At 48.8% G+C, this 23,285-nt stretch overlaps 14 non-coding genes and 3 pseudogenes across 14 annotated transcripts; all 17 read left to right on the top strand.

Moving 5' to 3' along the window:
- Window positions 1–5,368: 5,368 nt before the first annotated feature.
- On the top strand, window positions 5,369–5,544 carry LOC139619675 (U2 spliceosomal RNA; annotated as a pseudogene).
- A 387-nt stretch (window positions 5,545–5,931) lies between these two features.
- Window positions 5,932–6,046, top strand: LOC139619020 (U5 spliceosomal RNA). Its single transcript, XR_011690026.1, has one exon. It is a non-coding gene; the product is annotated as a U5 spliceosomal RNA (small nuclear RNA).
- A 164-nt stretch (window positions 6,047–6,210) lies between these two features.
- LOC139619468 (U2 spliceosomal RNA) lies at window positions 6,211–6,402 on the top strand. The gene has a single exon (XR_011690462.1). It is a non-coding gene; the product is annotated as a U2 spliceosomal RNA (small nuclear RNA).
- A 395-nt stretch (window positions 6,403–6,797) lies between these two features.
- On the top strand, window positions 6,798–6,912 carry LOC139619019 (U5 spliceosomal RNA). Its single transcript, XR_011690025.1, has one exon. It is a non-coding gene; the product is annotated as a U5 spliceosomal RNA (small nuclear RNA).
- Window positions 6,913–7,076: 164 nt separating this feature from the next.
- Window positions 7,077–7,268, top strand: LOC139618918 (U2 spliceosomal RNA). The gene has a single exon (XR_011689923.1). It is a non-coding gene; the product is annotated as a U2 spliceosomal RNA (small nuclear RNA).
- Window positions 7,269–7,663: 395 nt separating this feature from the next.
- On the top strand, window positions 7,664–7,778 carry LOC139619018 (U5 spliceosomal RNA). Its single transcript, XR_011690024.1, has one exon. It is a non-coding gene; the product is annotated as a U5 spliceosomal RNA (small nuclear RNA).
- A 164-nt stretch (window positions 7,779–7,942) lies between these two features.
- LOC139619644 (U2 spliceosomal RNA) lies at window positions 7,943–8,134 on the top strand. The gene has a single exon (XR_011690634.1). It is a non-coding gene; the product is annotated as a U2 spliceosomal RNA (small nuclear RNA).
- Window positions 8,135–8,533: 399 nt separating this feature from the next.
- Window positions 8,534–8,648, top strand: LOC139619356 (U5 spliceosomal RNA). The gene has a single exon (XR_011690355.1). It is a non-coding gene; the product is annotated as a U5 spliceosomal RNA (small nuclear RNA).
- A 164-nt stretch (window positions 8,649–8,812) lies between these two features.
- Window positions 8,813–8,961, top strand: LOC139618742 (U2 spliceosomal RNA; annotated as a pseudogene).
- Window positions 8,962–18,205: 9,244 nt separating this feature from the next.
- LOC139619737 (U2 spliceosomal RNA) lies at window positions 18,206–18,381 on the top strand (annotated as a pseudogene).
- Window positions 18,382–18,768: 387 nt separating this feature from the next.
- LOC139619017 (U5 spliceosomal RNA) lies at window positions 18,769–18,883 on the top strand. The gene has a single exon (XR_011690023.1). It is a non-coding gene; the product is annotated as a U5 spliceosomal RNA (small nuclear RNA).
- Window positions 18,884–19,047: 164 nt separating this feature from the next.
- Window positions 19,048–19,239, top strand: LOC139619466 (U2 spliceosomal RNA). The gene has a single exon (XR_011690460.1). It is a non-coding gene; the product is annotated as a U2 spliceosomal RNA (small nuclear RNA).
- Window positions 19,240–19,630: 391 nt separating this feature from the next.
- Window positions 19,631–19,745, top strand: LOC139619016 (U5 spliceosomal RNA). The gene has a single exon (XR_011690022.1). It is a non-coding gene; the product is annotated as a U5 spliceosomal RNA (small nuclear RNA).
- Window positions 19,746–19,909: 164 nt separating this feature from the next.
- Window positions 19,910–20,101, top strand: LOC139619465 (U2 spliceosomal RNA). The gene has a single exon (XR_011690459.1). It is a non-coding gene; the product is annotated as a U2 spliceosomal RNA (small nuclear RNA).
- A 395-nt stretch (window positions 20,102–20,496) lies between these two features.
- On the top strand, window positions 20,497–20,611 carry LOC139619015 (U5 spliceosomal RNA). Its single transcript, XR_011690021.1, has one exon. It is a non-coding gene; the product is annotated as a U5 spliceosomal RNA (small nuclear RNA).
- A 164-nt stretch (window positions 20,612–20,775) lies between these two features.
- On the top strand, window positions 20,776–20,967 carry LOC139618906 (U2 spliceosomal RNA). The gene has a single exon (XR_011689912.1). It is a non-coding gene; the product is annotated as a U2 spliceosomal RNA (small nuclear RNA).
- A 387-nt stretch (window positions 20,968–21,354) lies between these two features.
- LOC139619014 (U5 spliceosomal RNA) lies at window positions 21,355–21,469 on the top strand. Its single transcript, XR_011690020.1, has one exon. It is a non-coding gene; the product is annotated as a U5 spliceosomal RNA (small nuclear RNA).
- The last annotated feature ends 1,816 nt before the right edge of the window (window positions 21,470–23,285 follow it).

Below are 23,285 nucleotides of genomic sequence, written 5' to 3'. Positions count from 1 at the left end.
GCCAAAACTTGAAAAGGTAAGTACGTTTTTAGATTTTTTTCCTTTTTATATTTTTAATTGTATTTACTTATTTATTGTTCATTGTTTTTTTGTCCATTGTAAGTTTTTTACTGATTTTAGATCCTTTTAGCTTGTGGTGCCTCCACCATGTCGGCCACCCATGCCAACATGCGGAGGCACCACAGCGTCCGTTTTAAGTTTAAAGAAAAGGATGGAAAGCTCCTGGAGATGTCAAGGCTAGATTTCTCCAGGAAGCTAATCCAACAGGCTTTGAAATTCACAGCAAACGATTTGAATTGTATTTTGACCCTACCATTAAATACAGGTTTTGATGTAAGCTTCCAGTCTGCGGCTATCTTGAGAGAATTTTGGACAAGATTTGAGTCTGTGAAACCCCAGTTTTCTGCATTTGTTGTTGAAAAACTGACTGATAATGCATTGAAAACAGTCATTGTCAGAATGTTTAATGAGACAGTGAATGCAGAAGACATTTGTATATGGCTGGGGAGATACTGCACTGTTAAAGGCCAGGCTACCAAAGTGAGAGATGAGGACGGCATCTGGAATTGCGCTTGGAGGGTCCCCATTCAACAATGGCAGGACCCCCAGGGCTTCCAAGGCCTGAAACATCTGCCGTCAATGATAGTTCTGGGTGAAAACAGGGGCTACATCCACTACCAAGGTCAGCCCAAGCTCTGCCGCAAGTGCGGTGAGCATGGGCACCTGGTAGAAGCGTGCACAAAAACCTTTTGTGGAAAGTGTAGAGAAATTGGGCACACTTTTGAGGAGTGCACCAATGGCAGGAAGTGCAACCTTTGTGGAGAAACAAATCATCTCTTCAGAGCTTGCCCCAAATCGTTTGCCAACAAACTAAAGGCAGCAAAAGCCAATGAACAAAATGGAGGACAAAAAGAAAAAGAGCAGGTTGAAGAGGCTGGGCAGGAAAATTCAAATCTCCCGCCAGATACTGTGATTGGAGAGGAGGGATCATGTGAGGCGGGAGAGGGGGAGGGGCCTGCAACAGCCCCATCAATGGAGAGTGGAGAGGAGGATGGGGAGATGCAGGAAGTGGGCGGAGCTAGTTCAGAAATGGAAGATTTTCAACCACCTGAAAATAGTGAGGATGCCCCCCTCCCCGATGCCCAGCAAACAAAGAGACTTGCATCGGAATTGTCCTCTGAGTCTCCTGTAGCCTCAGAGAAGAGGGGAAGAGTTGGGACTCTCTCAGACAGTTCATCTGTGGAGGAGCCCAGAGTCTTCCCCTCCAATTCACCAAATGAAGTCTCTTTCCTGACAGTAGCTCTACAATCAACCCCTAAGGACTCCAAGCTAAATGCAGCCTTGCGTCAAAGGCCAACCCCCAGAGTCCGACGGGGGAATGGAGCTCAACTCCCTCCTTCATCACCTGTTGAAGTGAAGGAGGAGCCCCGTTCACAAGAAATAGTCTAACTGCCTTTTTTTTAAAAAAAAAAAAAAAAAAGATATTTTAGCATCTTAAACCTCTATTTAGTGTTTTTAAAATTTCATACCTGTTGTTTTTAATCATACTCATGACACTCACCTTCTCAACCATCAATGTGAGAAGTGTGAAGTCGAGAGTTAGAGCCCAGAGTGTTTTATCCTTTCTTAATTCTACAAAGTCAGATGTGTTTTTAATGCAGGAATGTGGCATACCGTTTTTAAAACACTACCGACAGTGGGAGGAGATGTGGCCACAGACATCGATATGGAGCGGATCAAACCAAAATAAGAACGATGGAGTGGCCATTTTAATAAAAAACCCTCAGGTTCTGGTGAAGGGTAGCACTGTGGTGAGAGACGGTAGGGCACTTTTAGCACACTTGACCTTTATGGGACAGGATTTTAACCTTCTCAATATTTATGGCTTTAACGACAAAAATGACAGGTATGACCTTTTAGAAGACCTGCAGTCCCACATGCTAGGGAGAGTGCCATTAGTTTTAGGAGGTGATTTTAACTGTATTTTAAGTCGAAAAGATAGAAAAAGAACAGGGGAAGATTTTAAAATTGACAAAACATCGGTTTTATTACAGGGCATATGCAGGGATTTTAAACTACAAGACTGTTTTAAAACCATGCATCCCAGAGAGGAGGGCTTCACCTGGTTCAGTGGTGATGGCACCAGAGCCTCTCGCATAGATTTTATTTTCACACGGGACTGCCCGCCGACCGATGCTAGATTGACCCCTGTTTTCTTTTCTGACCACCTGATGCTCTCCTGCACCCTTTCACTCTCTTCAGGTGTGACTTTTGGAAGTGGTCTGTGGAAACTCAACTGCTCCCTGCTTGAAGATCAACATCTAGTTCAGCAGTACAGGGAGCAGTACCGAGAGTGGCAGACCCTTCAAGACATGTACGATACACGAGCACACTGGTGGGAGATGGTGAAGGGAAAGACCCAGACTTTTTTCAGACAGGCAGGCAAAAAAAGAAAGGGCAAGGAGAACAGACGCATGATGGGACTGCAGAAGCGACTACAGCGCTATTTTAACCTCAACCAAAATGGAATGGATTTTAATGAAGAAATTAGAGAAATCAAATCAGAGATGTCGGTTTTAGCTGAAATTAAAAGCAAGGGTGTCATTTTAAGGAGCAGGGAACGGGAAATAGAGGAGGGTGAGAAGTGCACCAGGTATTTTTTTAAGAAAATTGTTAGTAAAGGGGGGACCATTTTAAAACTAAAAAAGGAAAACGGGTGCATAACAGAGAATATCGAAGAAATTAAACAGATTGTGGAAAATTTTTACGTAGAATTGTATAAAGAAAAGCCCATTAGAATAGACACCATGAATGAAGTTTTAAAATCCATCGATAAAAAAGTAAAAGACAGTGTGCTTTTAACCCAAGATTTTACCATTCTAGAGTTAAATAAATGTTTGTCAAGTTTTAAAAAAGGGAAGTCCCCAGGACAGGATGGACTTCCCTTGGAATTTTATTTGACCTTTTGGGACATTTTAGCACCTGATTTGATCGATGTTTTTAAAGACTTTGAGCACCTAGACCGACTTCCTGACAGTTTTAGAGTAGGGATAGTGACTCTACTGCACAAAAACAAAGACAAGACCGACCTGATGAACTGGAGACCTATCGCACTTTTAAACCTTGATTGTAAACTTTTTAGCAAACTTTTAGCCTCACGTATGTCCTTGTTTTTAAAGGGGGTGATTCACCCGGATCAAGGCTGTGCCATCCCAGGGAGGAAGATCACCGACAGCCTGGTACTGATCCGAGACACCATCTGTTACGCGAGAGACAGAAACATCCGGCTAGTAGTCCTAAATTTAGATTTTGAGAAAGCCTTCGATCGGGTCTCGCACCAGTACCTTTTCAAGGTACTGCAAAAAATGGGGTTCCCAGAAAGGTTTCTAGCTTGGGTGGGATTGCTGTATCGGGACATTACCAGCAAATTTGTGATTAACGGGCATTTGACAAAAGCAGTCGATATTAACTGCGGTGTCCGTCAGGGTTGTCCGTTATCTGCCCTCCTATACATAACATGTATAGAACCGCTGGCACAGATCTTGAGAAGGGATCAACGAATCAATGGGTTGGGAGTACCGGGGAGCGGGGGACTGGACACCAAGTGTATTTTATACATGGACGACGTGAACATTTTATGCACCGACCTTTTATCCGTCAACAGGACGCTGGACTTGACTGACTGGTTTGGACAGGCTTCTGGGTCAAAGTTGAACAAAAACAAGACCCAAGCCCAATTTTATGGACCGTGGACAGCGACTGAGATGACAGGACTCCCTTTGACTGTGACCCAGACTGACCAAAAAATACTGGGGATCAAATTTGACAGGGAGGGAGAAGGAACAACAAATTGGCCAGACGTGGTAGGGAAAGTAAAACAAAGACTAGGATATTGGGGACTTAGAGGACTGACTATTGAAGGAAAGGTTTTAATCATCAAAGCGGTGATTTTACCTTTGCTTTTACTCATCAGTTCTGTTTTTATCCCACCTAGGAGAGTGCTTTTAGATCTGGAGCGAGCCATCTTTTATTTCCTGTGGGGCTCCAAGTGGGAGAGACTGAGGAGGGAGGTCATGAAAAGGCCAAAAGAGAAAGGAGGAAAAGGAGTGCCTGACCTGTACTTGTTTTTAGGAAGCCGATACACCGCACTACACCTCAAACAAGCCACAGACCCATCCGGAAACCCCAAAACTACAGCCATGACACGTTTCTGGATGGGATCGTACCTCAGACGATTGAAGATTTTACCTACAGATCTTAAAGTACCCGTGTCTTTTAGCCTGCCACCAGCCTATGCTTTTATCCCGACGTTTTTAAAGCATTTTAAACTGGAGCAGGAGGAGCTGCATATTTTAACCAACCACCGTTCTCTGATCTCTGTTGTGCAGGAGCAGGAGCCAGTGAGTCCAGTGCGCGGGCTCGCATTTGGCGAGCCCTCAACAGTTTGGCGCAACGTGAACCATTCCGCTCTTCCAAACAGACTCCGGGACCTGTCATGGATGGTGGCTCATGAGATTCTCCCAGTCAGGTCCGTCATGCACTCCCGGGGCATGTCAACACGCTCAACCTGCCCCCGACCCGGTTGTGGCGCGCCAGAGTCGGTGAGGCATTTGCTCTGGGAGTGCAGCGCTGCCGTAGACCAGTGGGCAATGGCCGGCTCCTTGCAATTCCCGTACTTGCCAGCAAGGGAGGTCCTTACAGCACAACTGGTGCTCTATGGGGTGAGCCAAAAAACACTGAAGAAAGATGACTTTGCCCAGATGTGGCTCACCCTAGCCGCCATCAAAGACGCCATATGGACCTCCAGAAACTTGCTGGTAAGGAAGCACATGCAGATCCCCCCCGTGGCTGTGATCCGGATGGCTGTAGGCGGCAGGCCTAGGACACAGCCACAAAGAAGCATCGCCTCTGTGCCCATTCGGACGAAGGAGCCGGAGCCACACATGAAAAGGTCAAAGCAGCGGCGGCCTGGCTCTCCGGGTGAGGCAGGTGGGAAGGAGCAACAGGGTGAGGATCTCCTCTGAGCACCACGACAGGATCCCGAGAGACCAAATGTTTGGGGGAGCGGAATGAGTGACCCTGGGTAGGGACTCACTCTGCTCCTGCACAAAATTAGAAAGAAGAGAAGTTTTAAACCAATGCACTCCCTTTTAAAGATTTGGGACACTCCATGGTTTTCATTTGTGAGATGGATTTTATGTTTGACAACATGTAAAACCCCTTGAAATATTTGTTTTTAATGTTTTAAAAAAAAACAAACAAACAAACAATGGTTTTACAACTATTTATCATATTGTTGTGATTATAATGTACCCTTTGTATCTCAAGATGTAAACCTTCTTTGAAAAAACTTGAAATGAGTGTCAATAAATCTTTTCGAAAGAAAAAAATCTGTTCTTATCAGTTTAATATCTGATATGTCCTCTACCCGAGGACAAACATATTAAACGGATTTTTAGAACTGGGAGCTGAAAAAGGGGCTTGCCCCGTTCACTCCACGCATCGACCTGGCATTGCAGTGCCGCCGGGAACGGTGCACCCTTCTCTGGCCGTGTGGAAAAGCAAGCAAGCAAGCAAGCAATGACGCAAACGTACAGTTTCAAATGCCCCTCTGGCAGTGGCTGGAGGAAGGTGAGTCAACCTGCCCCACAGCTGATATCCCTCACGCGCCCTGGAAGGGCTGCTAGCCTCCAATCAACCCCGCATTTTCCCTGTATTTTGGTCCCCGGGGGCCTGCAAGCGCCTGATAACTTGAGAAATTTGTGGGGATTGCATGTTGAGGCCCAGACACTTTTCTCCACAGCCCGATTGGCTAGAGCCCGTGACAACATGGGGAGGGGGCGGGGATTTGGCAAGCTAAGAGAAGGCTACCGTGAGGGCGGTGACTGGGACCAATGGGGTCCTCGGCCGCTCTTGAGGAGAGGCCTGTACTGACTCTGGTTTCTCTTCATCACGCACAAGTCTTTCGCCTTTTACTAAAGACTTCCGTGGAGAGGAACACCAATGAGTTTAAGCTATTTTTGGCAGGCTCTGCCGTATGGCTGAGCCCTTTGAGTTTGTGAAAAGTCAAACAGCTGTCGAGGTCAGGAATGGGGAGGTGGGCGGAGGTGGTGAAAAGCAGCCATTGCTCCGCTCATGTCAAAAGCAGCCAACCGCGACCAGCGAGATTTGTGCCAAGAGCCTGGCTGGAACGCCAGACACTTTGGGCCCATCGCTTCTCGGCCTTTTGGCTAAGATCAAGTGTAGTATCTGTTCTTATCAGTTTAATATCTGATATGTCCTCTACCCGAGGACAAACATATTAAACGGATTTTTAGAACTGGGAGCTGAAAAAGGGGCTTGCTCCGTTCACTCCACGCATCGACCTGGCATTGCAGTGCCGCCGGGAACGGTGCACCCTTCTCTGGCCGTGTGGAAAAGCAAGCAAGCAAGCAAGCAAGCAAACAATGACGCAAACGTACAGTTTCAAATGCCCCTCTGGCAGTGGCTGGAGGAAGGTGAGTCAACCTGCCCCACAGCTGATATCCCTCACGCGCCCTGGAAGGGCTGCTAGCCTCCAATCAACCCCGCATTTTCCCTGTATTTTGGTCCCCGGGGGCCTGCAAGCGCCTGATAACTTGAGAAATTTGTGGGGATTGCATGTTGAGGCCCAGACACTTTTCTCCACAGCCCGATTGGCTAGAGCCCGTGACAACATGGGGAGGGGGCGGGGATTTGGCAAGCTAAGAGAAGGCTACCGTGAGGGCGGTGACTGGGACCAATGGGGTCCTCGGCCGCTCTTGAGGAGAGGCCTGTACTGACTCTGGTTTCTCTTCATCACGCACAAGTCTTTCGCCTTTTACTAAAGACTTCCGTGGAGAGGAACACCAATGAGTTTAAGCTATTTTTGGCAGGCTCTGCCGTATGGCTGAGCCCTTTGAGTTTGTGAAAAGTCAAACAGCTGTCGAGGTCAGGAATGGGGAGGTGGGCGGAGGTGGTGAAAAGCAGCCATTGCTCCGCTCATGTCAAAAGCAGCCAACCGCGACCAGCGAGATTTGTGCCAAGAGCCTGGCTGGAACGCCAGACACTTTGGGCCCATCGCTTCTCGGCCTTTTGGCTAAGATCAAGTGTAGTATCTGTTCTTATCAGTTTAATATCTGATATGTCCTCTACCCGAGGACAAACATATTAAACGGATTTTTAGAACTGGGAGCTGAAAAAGGGGCTTGCCCCGTTCACTCCACGCATCGACCTGGCATTGCAGTGCCGCCGGGAACGGTGCACCCTTCTCTGGCCGTGTGGAAAAGCAAGCAAGCAAGCAAGCAAGCAAACAATGACGCAAACGTACAGTTTCAAATGCCCCTCTGGCAGTGGCTGGAGGAAGGTGAGTCAACCTGCCCCACAGCTGATATCCCTCACGCGCCCTGGAAGGGCTGCTAGCCTCCAATCAACCCCGCATTTTCCCTGTATTTTGGTCCCCGGGGGCCTGCAAGCGCCTGATAACTTGAGAAATTTGTGGGGATTGCATGTTGAGGCCCAGACACTTTTCTCCACAGCCCGATTGGCTAGAGCCCGTGACAACATGGGGAGGGGGCGGGGATTTGGCAAGCTAAGAGAAGGCTACCGTGAGGGCGGTGACTGGGACCAATGGGGTCCTCGGCCGCTCTTGAGGAGAGGCCTGTACTGACTCTGGTTTCTCTTCATCACGCACAAGTCTTTCGCCTTTTACTAAAGACTTCCGTGGAGAGGAACACCAATGAGTTTAAGCTATTTTTGGCAGGCTCTGCCGTATGGCTGAGCCCTTTGAGTTTGTGAAAAGTCAAACAGCTGTCGAGGTCAGGAATGGGGAGGTGGGCGGAGGTGGTGAAAAGCAGCCATTGCTCCGCTCATGTCAAAAGCAGCCAACCGCGACCAGCGAGATTTGTGCCAAGAGCCTGGCTGGAACGCCAGACACTTTGGGCCCATCGCTTCTCGGCCTTTTGGCTAAGATCAAGTGTAGTATCTGTTCTTATCAGTTTAATATCTGATATGTCCTCTACCCAAGGACAAACATATTAAACGGATTTTTAGAACTGGGAGCTGAAAAAGGGGCTTGCTCTGTTCACTCCACGCATCGACCTGGCATTGCAGTGCCGCCGGGAACGGTGCACCCTTCTCTGGCCGTGTGGAAAAGCAAGCAAGCAAGCAAGCAAGCAAGCAAACAATGACGCAAACGTACAGTTTCAAATGCCCCTCTGGCAGTGGCTGGAGGAAGGTGAGTCAACCTGCCCCACAGCTGATATCCCTCACGCGCCCTGGAAGGGCTGCTAGCCTCCAATCAACCCCGCATTTTCCCTGTATTTTGGTCCCCGGGGGCCTGCAAGCGCCTGATAACTTGAGAAATTTGTGGGGATTGCATGTTGAGGCCCAGACACTTTTCTCCACAGCCCGATTGGCTAGAGCCCGTGACAACATGGGGAGGGGGCGGGGATTTGGCAAGCTAAGAGAAGGCTACCGTGAGGGCGGTGACTGGGACCAATGGGGTCCTCGGCCGCTCTTGAGGAGAGGCCTGTACTGACGCTGGTTTCTCTTCATCACGCACAAGTCTTTCGCCTTTTACTAAAGACTTCCGTGGAGAGGAACACCAATGAGTTTAAGCTATTTTTGGCAGGCTCTGCCGTATGGCTGAGCCCTTTGAGTTTGTGAAAAGTCAAACAGCTGTCGAGGTCAGGAATGGGGAGGTGGGCGGAGGTGGTGAAAAGCAGCCATTGCTCCGCTCATGTCAAAAGCAGCCAACCGCGACCAGCGAGATTTGTGCCAAGAGCCTGGCTGGAACGCCAGACACTTTGGGCCCATCGCTTCTCGGCCTTTTGGCTAAGATCAAGTGTAGTATTCGTGGAGAGATTTTTCTTTTTTGATCTGGGCGACACTTCTATGGAAGCGATGGCCAGTATGGCCTCTCCTGTGCAGGTTATCCCTATGGTTGGGTTGAGGTTCACGCTTCGTTTCCAGGCAATCGTGACAGAAGAAGATGCTGTTTCAAGATCGTGGTTCTGCAAGAGGGTCATCATGGGCCAGCTTCTTTTGACGGTGGAGGATGTCTTGTGCATTCAATGGAACCAACAGGAAAAAGCTTTTGATGTCACCCTGAGGAATGAGGAGGTGTACAGAAAGGTGTCTGAAAATTGTTCGGCTGGAGCTGGGGTAAGGCCCCTTGCCTGCTACAAGATTTTGAGTTTGGACAGACCTAATTTCAGGCAGATCACAGTTCACATGTTTAACCCGTTTGTGACTGATCTTGCCTTGGCTGATTTCCTGGGCCGGTATGGAGAAGTGGTGTCAGCAGCAAGATATGTTAATGATCCAATGGGGTTTTGGACTGGCAGACGGCAGTTCCAGGTGTTGCTCAAGCCTGAGCCAGAAGGGCCTGGTGGTCTCAGACATCCACCCGCCTTTTTTAGTCTCGGTGGGGACCGTGGCTATTTGTTCTATTCGAGGCAACCGTCTTTCTGTCGGCAGTGTAGGCAGTCTGGCCACACGGAGGCAGGATGCACTGGGGTCTGCTGCCGTTTCTGTGGTCAGGGGGGACACGAGGCTAAAGACTGCACTGCACTGAAGGCCTGTCATGGATGTGGTGGACTTGATCACCTCTATCGGAGCTGTCCTGGCCGTAGGAGAACCTTTGCAGAAGTAGCTGGGGCCACTGGAGGGCAGGGTAAGGCTCAAGACTTTGGAGGGACTTTCGTGCCAATGGGCAATACGTCAATTGATCCACAGCAAGCGGATCAGCTTCCAGGCCCTTCTGGGAGTAGAGTGGACTCTGTATCCAAGGTGCAGGGACTTGCCAGTGTTGCTGGAGAAGTCAGTGTGGACCAGGTGCCCTCGGGGATTACGGACACGGTCCCCACTGGTGCCGCTCCCACCGAGCCAAAGCAAGGAGCACGAAGAGGTTTGAAGGTGTTGGAGGAGGGTCTCTCGATTGAAAAGGGGGAGTGTGAGCAGGTGGTGAAGAGTAAAAGGTCAAAGAGGGAGAGGGAGGGAGAGGGGAGGGGGCAGGCCGCAGAGGTGGGGGTTGATGTGGGTAGGGCTGATGGAATACAACAGGGGGGGGAAACGGTTAGAGGAGGGGCCCGGGGGCGGGATGCAATAGATACAGGTCAGGGGTTGGAGCATGTCTCAGGGGTTTTGGGTGAGGAGCCACCAGCTGGGTTGGAGCTTGATTTTGAGCTTTCTCCCGGTTTGCTCCTATTGTCGTCTCCTTTGAGTGAGGACGCATACGAGGGACCAAAAAGGCCTTCATCCTCACCAAATGCTGTTCCCTTTTCCTGGGCGGACCAGATGGATAGTGAAGGAGATGATCTGTATTCACAGTAGGGGGGGGGACTGTTTTGTTTTCTTTTTGTTTTTGTTTGAGTGTAAGCATCTGTAATTTAAAATGTTCTCCTTTGATGTTCTTTCTCTGAATGTGAGGGGAATGAGGAACACTGTTAAAAGAAGGATCGTTTTCGAATTTGTTAGCTCTTTGCGTGTAGCTTTTTGTTTGTTGCAGGAAGTCCACTTACGGGATATGGGGGATGTTGGGTGTTTTAGAAGGGAATGGACCAGAGGGGACTCAGTCTGGAGCATAGGGGGTGTTCACTCTACAGGAGTTGGGATTTTGTTTGGTTTTAAGGAGATTAAAGTGGAGGGTGTTTTTGTTATTGTCCAGGGGAGAATAATGGGTGCGGACATCTCCTGGGGAACAAACACGCTGAGAATCATTGTGGTCTATGGACCACAATCCTCAGCAGAGCGGAAAGAAATGTTTGGGATGCTGGAGCCGCACCTTGTCACCAACAGGCAGGTCATCATAGGGGGTGATTTTAATGTAGAGTTAGGAAAGGGGGGTGATGCCAGCGACCTGTACATTTCTAATCTTTTGAATAGTTTTGGTTTGGTCGATGGGGCGAGGGTGGTCAGGCCACTCATGGATGGTCCCACTTGGCGTAATTCGCAGGGGATCTTTAAGCGTTTAGATTATGTATTTTTTGTTAAGACCTTGAAGTTGGTTGCAGGAAGGGTGCTCCCGGTTTGCTTTTCGGATCATGATGGTTTGCTGTTTACGGTGAGTTTGGATTTGCCAGTCTTCGGGCCTGGGTTTTGGCGCTTAAATATTAGTGTGCTGGAGGAGGACTTGTTTAGTCAACAGTTTCTTTGGTTTTTTAAGGGTCTTATGGGACTCAAACCGCTGTGCCAGGGGTTGTTAGAGTGGTGGGAGGTGGCTAAGGAGAGGATGAAGATATTTTGTTTAAGTTATTGTCAGAGAAAGGCTGGAATGGCAAAGAGGGAGGTGGTCCATCTCCAGCACCGCCTTGAACTCGAGTATGCTAGGGGTAACTGTAAAGGTGCTGTAGACCATCAAGTTTGCGCATCCTTGAAAGCAAGTCTGAGACATATTTTTGAGGGTAGGGCCCGCGCATACCTGGTGCGGTCACGTCTGCAGTTCATTGAACAGTCAGAGACATGTTCGGCTGCTTTTTTTGGCTCCATACGGGCTGATAGGGCGAAGCAGCTGGTGTCAGGAGTTAGGAATAAACAGGGCAGGGTTGTGGTGGACACCTGCGAGATGGTGTGTGTCGCTACAGATCATTTCCGTGATGTTTTCACGGAGCGAGCGGTAGACATAGGAGGGGGAGGGGTGTTCCTGGATTTGCTGAACCAGCAGGTGCCAGGGAACATAGTGCGGGCTTTGGAGGCCCCACTGACCCTCAAAGAGCTTGAAGGTGCTCTCTGTAGGATGAACAGGCGCAAGGTGCCAGGCATTGATGGGTTGCCGGTAGAGTTCTATGTTAAGTTTTGGGACATACTTGGGCCAGTATTGTTGGAGGTGTTGACTGAGGTGCTCTGTACGGGGAAAATGGGGAGGTCTATGGCGACTGGAGTTATCTCCCTTCTGTTTAAGAAAGGGGATCGCGCTGATATGGATAACTGGCGACCGCTGTCCATGCTGTGCGTAGACTATAAGCTCCTGGCTAAGGTTCTGGCAGACCGGTTAAGCGTGGCCCTGCCACATGTGGTCCATGTGGACCAGACATGTGCAGTGCCAGGGCGCTCAGTAAGATGGAACCTGCAACTCTTACGGGATGCTGTGGCTTGGGCTGAGGATAGGCATCTGCCGCTTATGCTGGTCGGTCTTGATCAAGCAAAGGCCTTTGACAGAGTACATTGGGGTTTTATGTTTAGTGTACTGGAAAGGCTAGGTTTCGGTCAGGTTTTTGTAGGGTGGCTGCGCACATTGTATAGGGGTGCGGGGAGCAGGGTTTTGGTTAATGGGCACCTGGGGGAGGCTTTTAGTTTGTACTCTGGGGTGAGACAGGGTTGCCCGCTCTCACCGCTGCTCTATGTGCTTTACATGGAGCCATTAGCAGCTGCCATTCGGGCTGATCCTGGAGTGAGAGGTTTTTTTGTGCCTGGCAGTGGGGGTCTGCGAGTCAAGCTGTCTCAGCAGGCTCTGCCGTATGGCTGAGCCCTTTGAGTTTGTGAAAAGTCAAACAGCTGTCGAGGTCAGGAATGGGGAGGTGGGCGGAGGTGGTGAAAAGCAGCCATTGCTCCGCTCATGTCAAAAGCAGCCAACCGCGACCAGCGAGATTTGTGCCAAGAGCCTGGCTGGAACGCCAGACACTTTGGGCCCATCGCTTCTCGGCCTTTTGGCTAAGACTGCGGTCGCCTCCTTTTGATGGTTAAATTCTTGCCTGTTGTGGCTCTGAGTTAAACCAGCTCTTGGGAGGAAATTGTCTACATTCCTTGTTTAAAGTTGTGCAACTTTTCTGTAGTTGCATATCTTAAACAAATAGGAATTCATTGGCCCAGAGAATCTCTTACCTGCGCTCTGCCGGATTCAACACCTTGTCCAGGCCAAAACTTGAAAAGGTAAGTACGTTTTTAGATTTTTTTCCTTTTTATATTTTTAATTGTATTTACTTATTTATTGTTCATTGTTTTTTTTGTCCATTGTAAGTTTTTTACTGATTTTAGATCCTTTTAGCTTGTGGTGCCTCCACCATGTCGGCCACCCATGCCAACATGCGGAGGCACCACAGCGTCCGTTTTAAGTTTAAAGAAAAGGATGGAAAGCTCCTGGAGATGTCAAGGCTAGATTTCTCCAGGAAGCTAATCCAACAGGCTTTGAAATTCACAGCAAACGATTTGAATTGTATTTTGACCCTACCATTAAATAAAGGTTTTGATGTAAGCTTCCAGTCTGCGGCTATCTTGAGAGAATTTTGGACAAGATTTGAGTCTGTGAAACCCCAGTTTTCTGCATTTGTTGTTGAAAAACTGACTGATAATGCATTGAAAACAGTCATTGTCAGAATGTTTAATGAGACAGTGAATGCAGAAGACATTTGTATATGGCTGGGGAGATACTGCACTGTTAAAGGCCAGGCTACCAAAGTGAGAGATGAGGACGGCATCTGGAATTGCGCTTGGAGGGTCCCCATTCAACAATGGCAGGACCCCCAGGGCTTCCAAGGCCTGAAACATCTGCCGTCAATGATAGTTCTGGGTGAAAACAGGGGCTACATCCACTACCAAGGTCAGCCCAAGCTCTGCCGCAAGTGCGGTGAGCATGGGCACCTGGTAGAAGCGTGCACAAAAACCTTTTGCGGAAAGTGTAGAGAAATTGGGCACACTTTTGAGGAGTGCACCAATGGCAGGAAGTGCAACCTTTGTGGAGAAACAAATCATCTCTTCAGAGCTTGCCCCAAATCGTTTGCCAACAAACTAAAGGCAGCAAAAGCCAATGAACAAAATGGAGGACAAAAAGAAAAAGAGCAGGTTGAAGAGGCTGGGCAGGAAAATTCAAATCTCCCGCCAGATACTGTGATTGGAGAGGAGGGATCATGTGAGGCGGGAGAGGGGGAGGGGCCTGCAACAGCCCCATCAATGGAGAGTGGAGAGGAGGATGGGGAGATGCAGGAAGTGGGCGGAGCTAGTTCAGAAATGGAAGATTTTCAACCACCTGAAAATAGTGAGGATGCCCCCCTCCCCGATGCCCAGCAAACAAAGAGACTTGCATCGGAATTGTCCTCTGAGTCTCCTGTAGCCTCAGAGAAGAGGGGAAGAGTTGGGACTCTCTCAGACAGTTCATCTGTGGAGGAGCCCAGAGTCTTCCCCTCCAATTCACCAAATGAAGTCTCTTTCCTGACAGTAGCTCTACAATCAACCCCTAAGGACTCCAAGCTAAATGCAGCCTTGCGTCAAAGGCCAACCCCCAGAGTCCGACGGGGGAATGGAGCTCAACTCCCTCCTTCATCACCTGTTGAAGTGAAGGAGGAGCCCCGTTCACAAGAAATAGTCTAACTGCCTTTTTAAAAAAAAAAAAAGATATTTTAGCATCTTAAACCTCTATTTAGTGTTTTTAAAATTTCATACCTGTTGTTTTTAATCATACTCATGACACTCACCTTCTCAACCATCAATGTGAGAAGTGTGAAGTCGAGAGTTAGAGCCCAGAGTGTTTTATCCTTTCTTAATTCTACAAAGTCAGATGTGTTTTTAATGCAGGAATGTGGCATACCGTTTTTAAAACACTACCGACAGTGGGAGGAGATGTGGCCACAGACATCGATATGGAGCGGATCAAACCAAAATAAGAACGATGGAGTGGCCATTTTAATAAAAAACCCTCAGGTTCTGGTGAAGGGTAGCACTGTGGTGAGAGACGGTAGGGCACTTTTAGCACACTTGACCTTTATGGGACAGGATTTTAACCTTCTCAATATTTATGGCTTTAACGACAAAAATGACAGGTATGACCTTTTAGAAGACCTGCAGTCCCACATGCTAGGGAGAGTGCCATTAGTTTTAGGAGGTGATTTTAACTGTATTTTAAGTCGAAAAGATAGAAAAAGAACAGGGGAAGATTTTAAAATTGACAAAACATCGGTTTTATTACAGGGCATATGCAGGGATTTTAAACTACAAGACTGTTTTAAAACCATGCATCCCAGAGAGGAGGGCTTCACCTGGTTCAGTGGTGATGGCACCAGAGCCTCTCGCATAGATTTTATTTTCACACGGGACTGCCCGCCGACCGATGCTAGATTGACCCCTGTTTTCTTTTCTGACCACCTGATGCTCTCCTGCACCCTTTCACTCTCTTCAGGTGTGACTTTTGGAAGTGGTCTGTGGAAACTCAACTGCTCCCTGCTTGAAGATCAACATCTAGTTCAGCAGTACAGGGAGCAGTACCGAGAGTGGCAGACCCTTCAAGACATGTACGATACACGAGCACACTGGTGGGAGATGGTGAAGGGAAAGACCCAGACTTTTTTCAGACAGGCAGGCAAAAAAAGAAAGGGCAAGGAGAACAGACGCATGATGGGACTGCAGAAGCGACTACAGCGCTATTTTAACCTCAACCAAAATGGAATGGATTTTAATGAAGAAATTAGAGAAATCAAATCAGAGATGTCGGTTTTAGCTGAAATTAAAAGCAAGGGTGTCATTTTAAGGAGCAGGGAACGGGAAATAGAGGAGGGTGAGAAGTGCACCAGGTATTTTTTTAAGAAAATTGTTAGTAAAGGGGGGACCATTTTAAAACTAAAAAAGGAAAACGGGTGCATAACAGAGAATATCGAAGAAATTAAACAGATTGTGGAAAATTTTTACGTAGAATTGTATAAAGAAAAGCCCATTAGAATAGACACCATGAATGAAGTTTTAAAATCCATCGATAAAAAAGTAAAAGACAGTGTGCTTTTAACCCAAGATTTTACCATTCTAGAGTTAAATAAATGTTTGTCAAGTTTTAAAAAAGGGAAGTCCCCAGGACAGGATGGACTTCCCTTGGAATTTTATTTGACCTTTTGGGACATTTTAGCACCTGATTTGATCGATGTTTTTAAAGACTTTGAGCACCTAGACCGACTTCCTGACAGTTTTAGAGTAGGGATAGTGACTCTACTGCACAAAAACAAAGACAAGACCGACCTGATGAACTGGAGACCTATCGCACTTTTAAACCTTGATTGTAAACTTTTTAGCAAACTTTTAGCCTCACGTATGTCCTTGTTTTTAAAGGGGGTGATTCACCCGGATCAAGGCTGTGCCATCCCAGGGAGGAAGATCACCGACAGCCTGGTACTGATCCGAGACACCATCTGTTACGCGAGAGACAGAAACATCCGGCTAGTAGTCCTAAATTTAGATTTTGAGAAAGCCTTCGATCGGGTCTCGCACCAGTACCTTTTCAAGGTACTGCAAAAAATGGGGTTCCCAGAAAGGTTTCTAGCTTGGGTGGGATTGCTGTATCGGGACATTACCAGCAAATTTGTGATTAACGGGCATTTGACAAAAGCAGTCGATATTAACTGCGGTGTCCGTCAGGGTTGTCCGTTATCTGCCCTCCTATACATAACATGTATAGAACCGCTGGCACAGATCTTGAGAAGGGATCAACGAATCAATGGGTTGGGAGTACCGGGGAGCGGGGGACTGGACACCAAGTGTATTTTATACATGGACGACGTGAACATTTTATGCACCGACCTTTTATCCGTCAACAGGACGCTGGACTTGACTGACTGGTTTGGACAGGCTTCTGGGTCAAAGTTGAACAAAAACAAGACCCAAGCCCAATTTTATGGACCGTGGACAGCGACTGAGATGATAGGACTCCCTTTGACTGTGACCCAGACTGACCAAAAAATACTGGGGATCAAATTTGACAGGGAGGGAGAAGGAACAACAAATTGGCCAGACGTGGTAGGGAAAGTAAAACAAAGACTAGGATATTGGGGACTTAGAGGACTGACTATTGAAGGAAAGGTTTTAATCATCAAAGCGGTGATTTTACCTTTGCTTTTACTCATCAGTTCTGTTTTTATCCCACCTAGGAGAGTGCTTTTAGATCTGGAGCGAGCCATCTTTTATTTCCTGTGGGGCTCCAAGTGGGAGAGACTGAGGAGGGAGGTCATGAAAAGGCCAAAAGAGAAAGGAGGAAAAGGAGTGCCTGACCTGTACTTGTTTTTAGGAAGCCGATACACCGCACTACACCTCAAACAAGCCACAGACCCATCCGGAAACCCCAAAACTACAGCCATGACACGTTTCTGGATGGGATCGTACCTCAGACGATTGAAGATTTTACCTACAGATCTTAAAGTACCCGTGTCTTTTAGCCTGCCACCAGCCTATGCTTTTATCCTGACGTTTTTAAAGCATTTTAAACTGGAGCAGGAGGAGCTGCATATTTTAACCAACCACCGTTCTCTGATCTCTGTTGTGCAGGAGCAGGAGCCAGTGAGTCCAGTGCGCGGGCTCGCATTTGGCGAGCCCTCAACAGTTTGGCGCAACGTGAACCATTCCGCTCTTCCAAACAGACTCCGGGACCTGTCATGGATGGTGGCTCATGAGATTCTCCCAGTCAGGTCCGTCATGCACTCCCGGGGCATGTCAACACGCTCAACCTGCCCCCGACCCGGTTGTGGCGCGCCAGAGTCGGTGAGGCATTTGCTCTGGGAGTGCAGCGCTGCCGTAGACCAGTGGGCAATGGCCGGCTCCTTGCAATTCCCGTACTTGCCAGCAAGGGAGGTCCTTACAGCACAACTGGTGCTGTATGGGGTGAGCCAAAAAACACTGAAGAAAGATGACTTTGCCCAGATGTGGCTCACCCTAGCCGCCATCAAAGACGCCATATGGACCTCCAGAAACTTGCTGGTAAGGAAGCACATGCAGATCCCCCCCGTGGCTGTGATCCGGATGGCTGTAGGCGGCAGGCCTAGGACACAGCCACAAAGAAGCATCGCCTCTGTGCCCATTCGGACGAAGGAGCCGGAGCCACACATGAAAAGGTCAAAGCAGCGGCGGCCTGGCTCTCCGGGTGAGGCAGGTGGGAAGGAGCAACAGGGTGAGGATCTCCTCTGAGCACCACGACAGGATCCCGAGAGACCAAATGTTTGGGGGAGCGGAATGAGTGACCCTGGGTAGGGACTCACTCTGCTCCTGCACAAAATTAGAAAGAAGAGAAGTTTTAAACCAATGCACTCCCTTTTAAAGATTTGGGACACTCCATGGTTTTCATTTGTGAGATGGATTTTATGTTTGACAACATGTAAAACCCCTTGAAATATTTGTTTTTAATGTTTTAAAAAAAAACAAACAATGGTTTTACAACTATTTATCAAATTGTTGTGATTATAATGTACCCTTTGTATCTCAAGATGTAAACCTTCTTTGAAAAAAACTTGAAATGAGTGTCAATAAATCTTTTCGAAAGAAAAAAATCTGTTCTTATCAGTTTAATATCTGATATGTCCTCTACCCGAGGACAAACATATTAAACGGATTTTTAGAACTGGGAGCTGAAAAAGGGGCTTGCTCCGTTCACTCCACGCATCGACCTGGCATTGCAGTGCCGCCGGGAACGGTGCACCCTTCTCTGGCCGTGTGGAAAAGCAAGCAAGCAAGCAAACAATGACGCAAACGTACAGTTTCAAATGCCCCTCTGGCAGTGGCTGGAGGAAGGTGAGTCAACCTGCCCCACAGCTGATATCCCTCACGCGCCCTGGAAGGGCTGCTAGCCTCCAATCAACCCCGCATTTTCCCTGTATTTTGGTCCCCGGGGGCCTGCAAGCGCCTGATAACTTGAGAAATTTGTGGGGATTGCATGTTGAGGCCCAGACACTTTTCTCCACAGCCCGATTGGCTAGAGCCCGTGACAACATGGGGAGGGGGCGGGGATTTGGCAAGCTAAGAGAAGGCTACCGTGAGGGCGGTGACTGGGACCAATGGGGTCCTCGGCCGCTCTTGAGGAGAGGCCTGTACTGACTCTGGTTTCTCTTCATCACGCACAAGTCTTTCGCCTTTTACTAAAGACTTCCGTGGAGAGGAACACCAATGAGTTTAAGCTATTTTTGGCAGGCTCTGCCGTATGGCTGAGCCCTTTGAGTTTGTGAAAAGTCAAACAGCTGTCGAGGTCAGGAATGGGGAGGTGGGCGGAGGTGGTGAAAAGCAGCCATTGCTCCGCTCATGTCAAAAGCAGCCAACCGCGACCAGCGAGATTTGTGCCAAGAGCCTGGCTGGAACGCCAGACACTTTGGGCCCATCGCTTCTCGGCCTTTTGGCTAAGATCAAGTGTAGTATCTGTTCTTATCAGTTTAATATCTGATATGTCCTCTACCCGAGGACAAACATATTAAACGGATTTTTAGAACTGGGAGCTGAAAAAGGGGCTTGCTCCGTTCACTCCACGCATCGACCTGGCATTGCAGTGCCGCCGGGAACGGTGCACCCTTCTCTGGCCGTGTGGAAAAGCAAGCAAGCAAGCAAGCAAACAATGACGCAAACGTACAGTTTCAAATGCCCCTCTGGCAGTGGCTGGAGGAAGGTGAGTCAACCTGCCCCACAGCTGATATCCCTCACGCGCCCTGGAAGGGCTGCTAGCCTCCAATCAACCCCGCATTTTCCCTGTATTTTGGTCCCCGGGGGCCTGCAAGCGCCTGATAACTTGAGAAATTTGTGGGGATTGCATGTTGAGGCCCAGACACTTTTCTCCACAGCCCGATTGGCTAGAGCCCGTGACAACATGGGGAGGGGGCGGGGATTTGGCAAGCTAAGAGAAGGCTACCGTGAGGGCGGTGACTGGGACCAATGGGGTCCTCGGCCGCTCTTGAGGAGAGGCCTGTACTGACTCTGGTTTCTCTTCATCACGCACAAGTCTTTCGCCTTTTACTAAAGACTTCCGTGGAGAGGAACACCAATGAGTTTAAGCTATTTTTGGCAGGCTCTGCCGTATGGCTGAGCCCTTTGAGTTTGTGAAAAGTCAAACAGCTGTCGAGGTCAGGAATGGGGAGGTGGGCGGAGGTGGTGAAAAGCAGCCATTGCTCCGCTCATGTCAAAAGCAGCCAACCGCGACCAGCGAGATTTGTGCCAAGAGCCTGGCTGGAACGCCAGACACTTTGGGCCCATCGCTTCTCGGCCTTTTGGCTAAGATCAAGTGTAGTATCTGTTCTTATCAGTTTAATATCTGATATGTCCTCTACCCGAGGACAAACATATTAAACGGATTTTTAGAACTGGGAGCTGAAAAAGGGGCTTGCTCCGTTCACTCCACGCATCGACCTGGCATTGCAGTGCCGCCGGGAACGGTGCACCCTTCTCTGGCCGTGTGGAAAAGCAAGCAAGCAAGCAAGCAAGCAAACAATGACGCAAACGTACAGTTTCAAATGCCCCTCTGGCAGTGGCTGGAGGAAGGTGAGTCAACCTGCCCCACAGCTGATATCCCTCACGCGCCCTGGAAGGGCTGCTAGCCTCCAATCAACCCCGCATTTTCCCTGTATTTTGGTCCCCGGGGGCCTGCAAGCGCCTGATAACTTGAGAAATTTGTGGGGATTGCATGTTGAGGCCCAGACACTTTTCTCCACAGCCCGATTGGCTAGAGCCCGTGACAACATGGGGAGGGGGCGGGGATTTGGCAAGCTAAGAGAAGGCTACCGTGAGGGCGGTGACTGGGACCAATGGGGTCCTCGGCCGCTCTTGAGGAGAGGCCTGTACTGACTCTGGTTTCTCTTCATCACGCACAAGTCTTTCGCCTTTTACTAAAGACTTCCGTGGAGAGGAACACCAATGAGTTTAAGCTATTTTTGGCAGGCTCTGCCGTATGGCTGAGCCCTTTGAGTTTGTGAAAAGTCAAACAGCTGTCGAGGTCAGGAATGGGGAGGTGGGCGGAGGTGGTGAAAAGCAGCCATTGCTCCGCTCATGTCAAAAGCAGCCAACCGCGACCAGCGAGATTTGTGCCAAGAGCCTGGCTGGAACGCCAGACACTTTGGGCCCATCGCTTCTCGGCCTTTTGGCTAAGATCAAGTGTAGTATCTGTTCTTATCAGTTTAATATCTGATATGTCCTCTACCCGAGGACAAACATATTAAACGGATTTTTAGAACTGGGAGCTGAAAAAGGGGCTTGCCCCGTTCACTCCACGCATCGACCTGGCATTGCAGTGCCGCCGGGAACGGTGCACCCTTCTCTGGCCGTGTGGAAAAGCAAGCAAGCAAGCAAGCAATGACGCAAACGTACAGTTTCAAATGCCCCTCTGGCAGTGGCTGGAGGAAGGTGAGTCAACCTGCCCCACAGCTGATATCCCTCACGCGCCCTGGAAGGGCTGCTAGCCTCCAATCAACCCCGCATTTTCCCTGTATTTTGGTCCCCGGGGGCCTGCAAGCGCCTGATAACTTGAGAAATTTGTGGGGATTGCATGTTGAGGCCCAGACACTTTTCTCCACAGCCCGATTGGCTAGAGCCCGTGACAACATGGGGAGGGGGCGGGGATTTGGCAAGCTAAGAGAAGGCTACCGTGAGGGCGGTGACTGGGACCAATGGGGTCCTCGGCCGCTCTTGAGGAGAGGCCTGTACTGACTCTGGTTTCTCTTCATCACGCACAAGTCTTTCGCCTTTTACTAAAGACTTCCGTGGAGAGGAACACCAATGAGTTTAAGCTATTTTTGGCAGGCTCTGCCGTATGGCTGAGCCCTTTGAGTTTGTGAAAAGTCAAACAGCTGTCGAGGTCAGGAATGGGGAGGTGGGCGGAGGTGGTGAAAAGCAGCCATTGCTCCGCTCATGTCAAAAGCAGCCAACCGCGACCAGCGAGATTTGTGCCAAGAGCCTGGCTGGAACGCCAGACACTTTGGGCCCATCGCTTCTCGGCCTTTTGGCTAAGACTGCGGTCGCCTCCTTTTGATGGTTAAATTCTTGCCTGTTGTGGCTCTGAGTTAAACCAGCTCTTGGGAGGAAATTGTCTACATTCCTTGTTTAAAGTTGTGCAACTTTTCTGTAGTTGCATATCTTAAACAAATAGGAATTCATTGGCCCAGAGAATCTCTTACCTGAGCTCTGCCGGATTCAACACCTTGTCCAGGCCAAAACTTGAAAAGGTAAGTACGTTTTTAGATTTTTTTCCTTTTTTATATTTTTAATTGTATTTACTTATTTATTGTTCATTGTTTTTTTGTCCATTGTAAGTTTTTTACTGATTTTAGATCCTTTTAGCTTGTGGTGCCTCCACCATGTCGGCCACCCATGCCAACATGCGGAGGCACCACAGCGTCCGTTTTAAGTTTAAAGAAAAGGATGGAAAGCTCCTGGAGATGTCAAGGCTAGATTTCTCCAGGAAGCTAATCCAACAGGCTTTGAAATTCACAGCAAACGATTTGAATTGTATTTTGACCCTACCATTAAACAAAGGTTTTGATGTAAGCTTCCAGTCTGCGGCTATCTTGAGAGAATTTTGGACAAGATTTGAGTCTGTGAAACCCCAGTTTTCTGCATTTGTTGTTGAAAAACTGACTGATAATGCATTGAAAACAGTCATTGTCAGAATGTTTAATGAGACAGTGAATGCAGAAGACATTTGTATATGGCTGGGGAGATACTGCACTGTTAAAGGCCAGGCTACCAAAGTGAGAGATGAGGACGGCATCTGGAATTGCGCTTGGAGGGTCCCCATTCAACAATGGCAGGACCCCCAGGGCTTCCAAGGCCTGAAACATCTGCCGTCAATGATAGTTCTGGGTGAAAACAGGGGCTACATCCACTACCAAGGTCAGCCCAAGCTCTGCCGCAAGTGTGGTGAGCATGGGCACCTGGTAGAAGCGTGCACAAAAACCTTTTGCGGAAAGTGTAGAGAAATTGGGCACACTTTTGAGGAGTGCACCAATGGCAGGAAGTGCAACCTTTGTGGAGAAACAAATCATCTCTTCAGAGCTTGCCCCAAATCGTTTGCCAACAAACTAAAGGCAGCAAAAGCCAATGAACAAAATGGAGGACAAAAAGAAAAAGAGCAGGTTGAAGAGGCTGGGCAGGAAAATTCAAATCTCCCGCCAGATACTGTGATTGGAGAGGAGGGATCATGTGAGGCGGGAGAGGGGGAGGGGCCTGCAACAGCCCCATCAATGGAGAGTGGAGAGGAGGATGGGGAGATGCAGGAAGTGGGCGGAGCTAGTTCAGAAATGGAAGATTTTCAACCACCTGAAAATAGTGAGGATGCCCCCCTCCCCGATGCCCAGCAAACAAAGAGACTTGCATCGGAATTGTCCTCTGAGTCTCCTGTAGCCTCAGAGAAGAGGGGAAGAGTTGGGACTCTCTCAGACAGTTCATCTGTGGAGGAGCCCAGAGTCTTCCCCTCCAATTCACCAAATGAAGTCTCTTTTCTGACAGTAGCTCTACAATCAACCCCTAAGGACTCCAAGCTAAATGCAGCCTTGCGTCAAAGGCCAACCCCCAGAGTCCGACGGGGGAATGGAGCTCAACTCCCTCCTTCATCACCTGTTGAAGTGAAGGAGGAGCCC

This window comes from Trachinotus anak, unplaced genomic scaffold (assembly GCF_046630095.1).
Source record: "Trachinotus anak isolate AG129_WGS33_773 ecotype Australia unplaced genomic scaffold, CSIRO_AGI_Tana_v1 ptg000003l, whole genome shotgun sequence".
Classification (NCBI taxonomy): Eukaryota; Metazoa; Chordata; class Actinopteri; order Carangiformes; family Carangidae; genus Trachinotus; species Trachinotus anak.
This window is presented reverse-complemented; position numbering and strand designations above follow the sequence as displayed.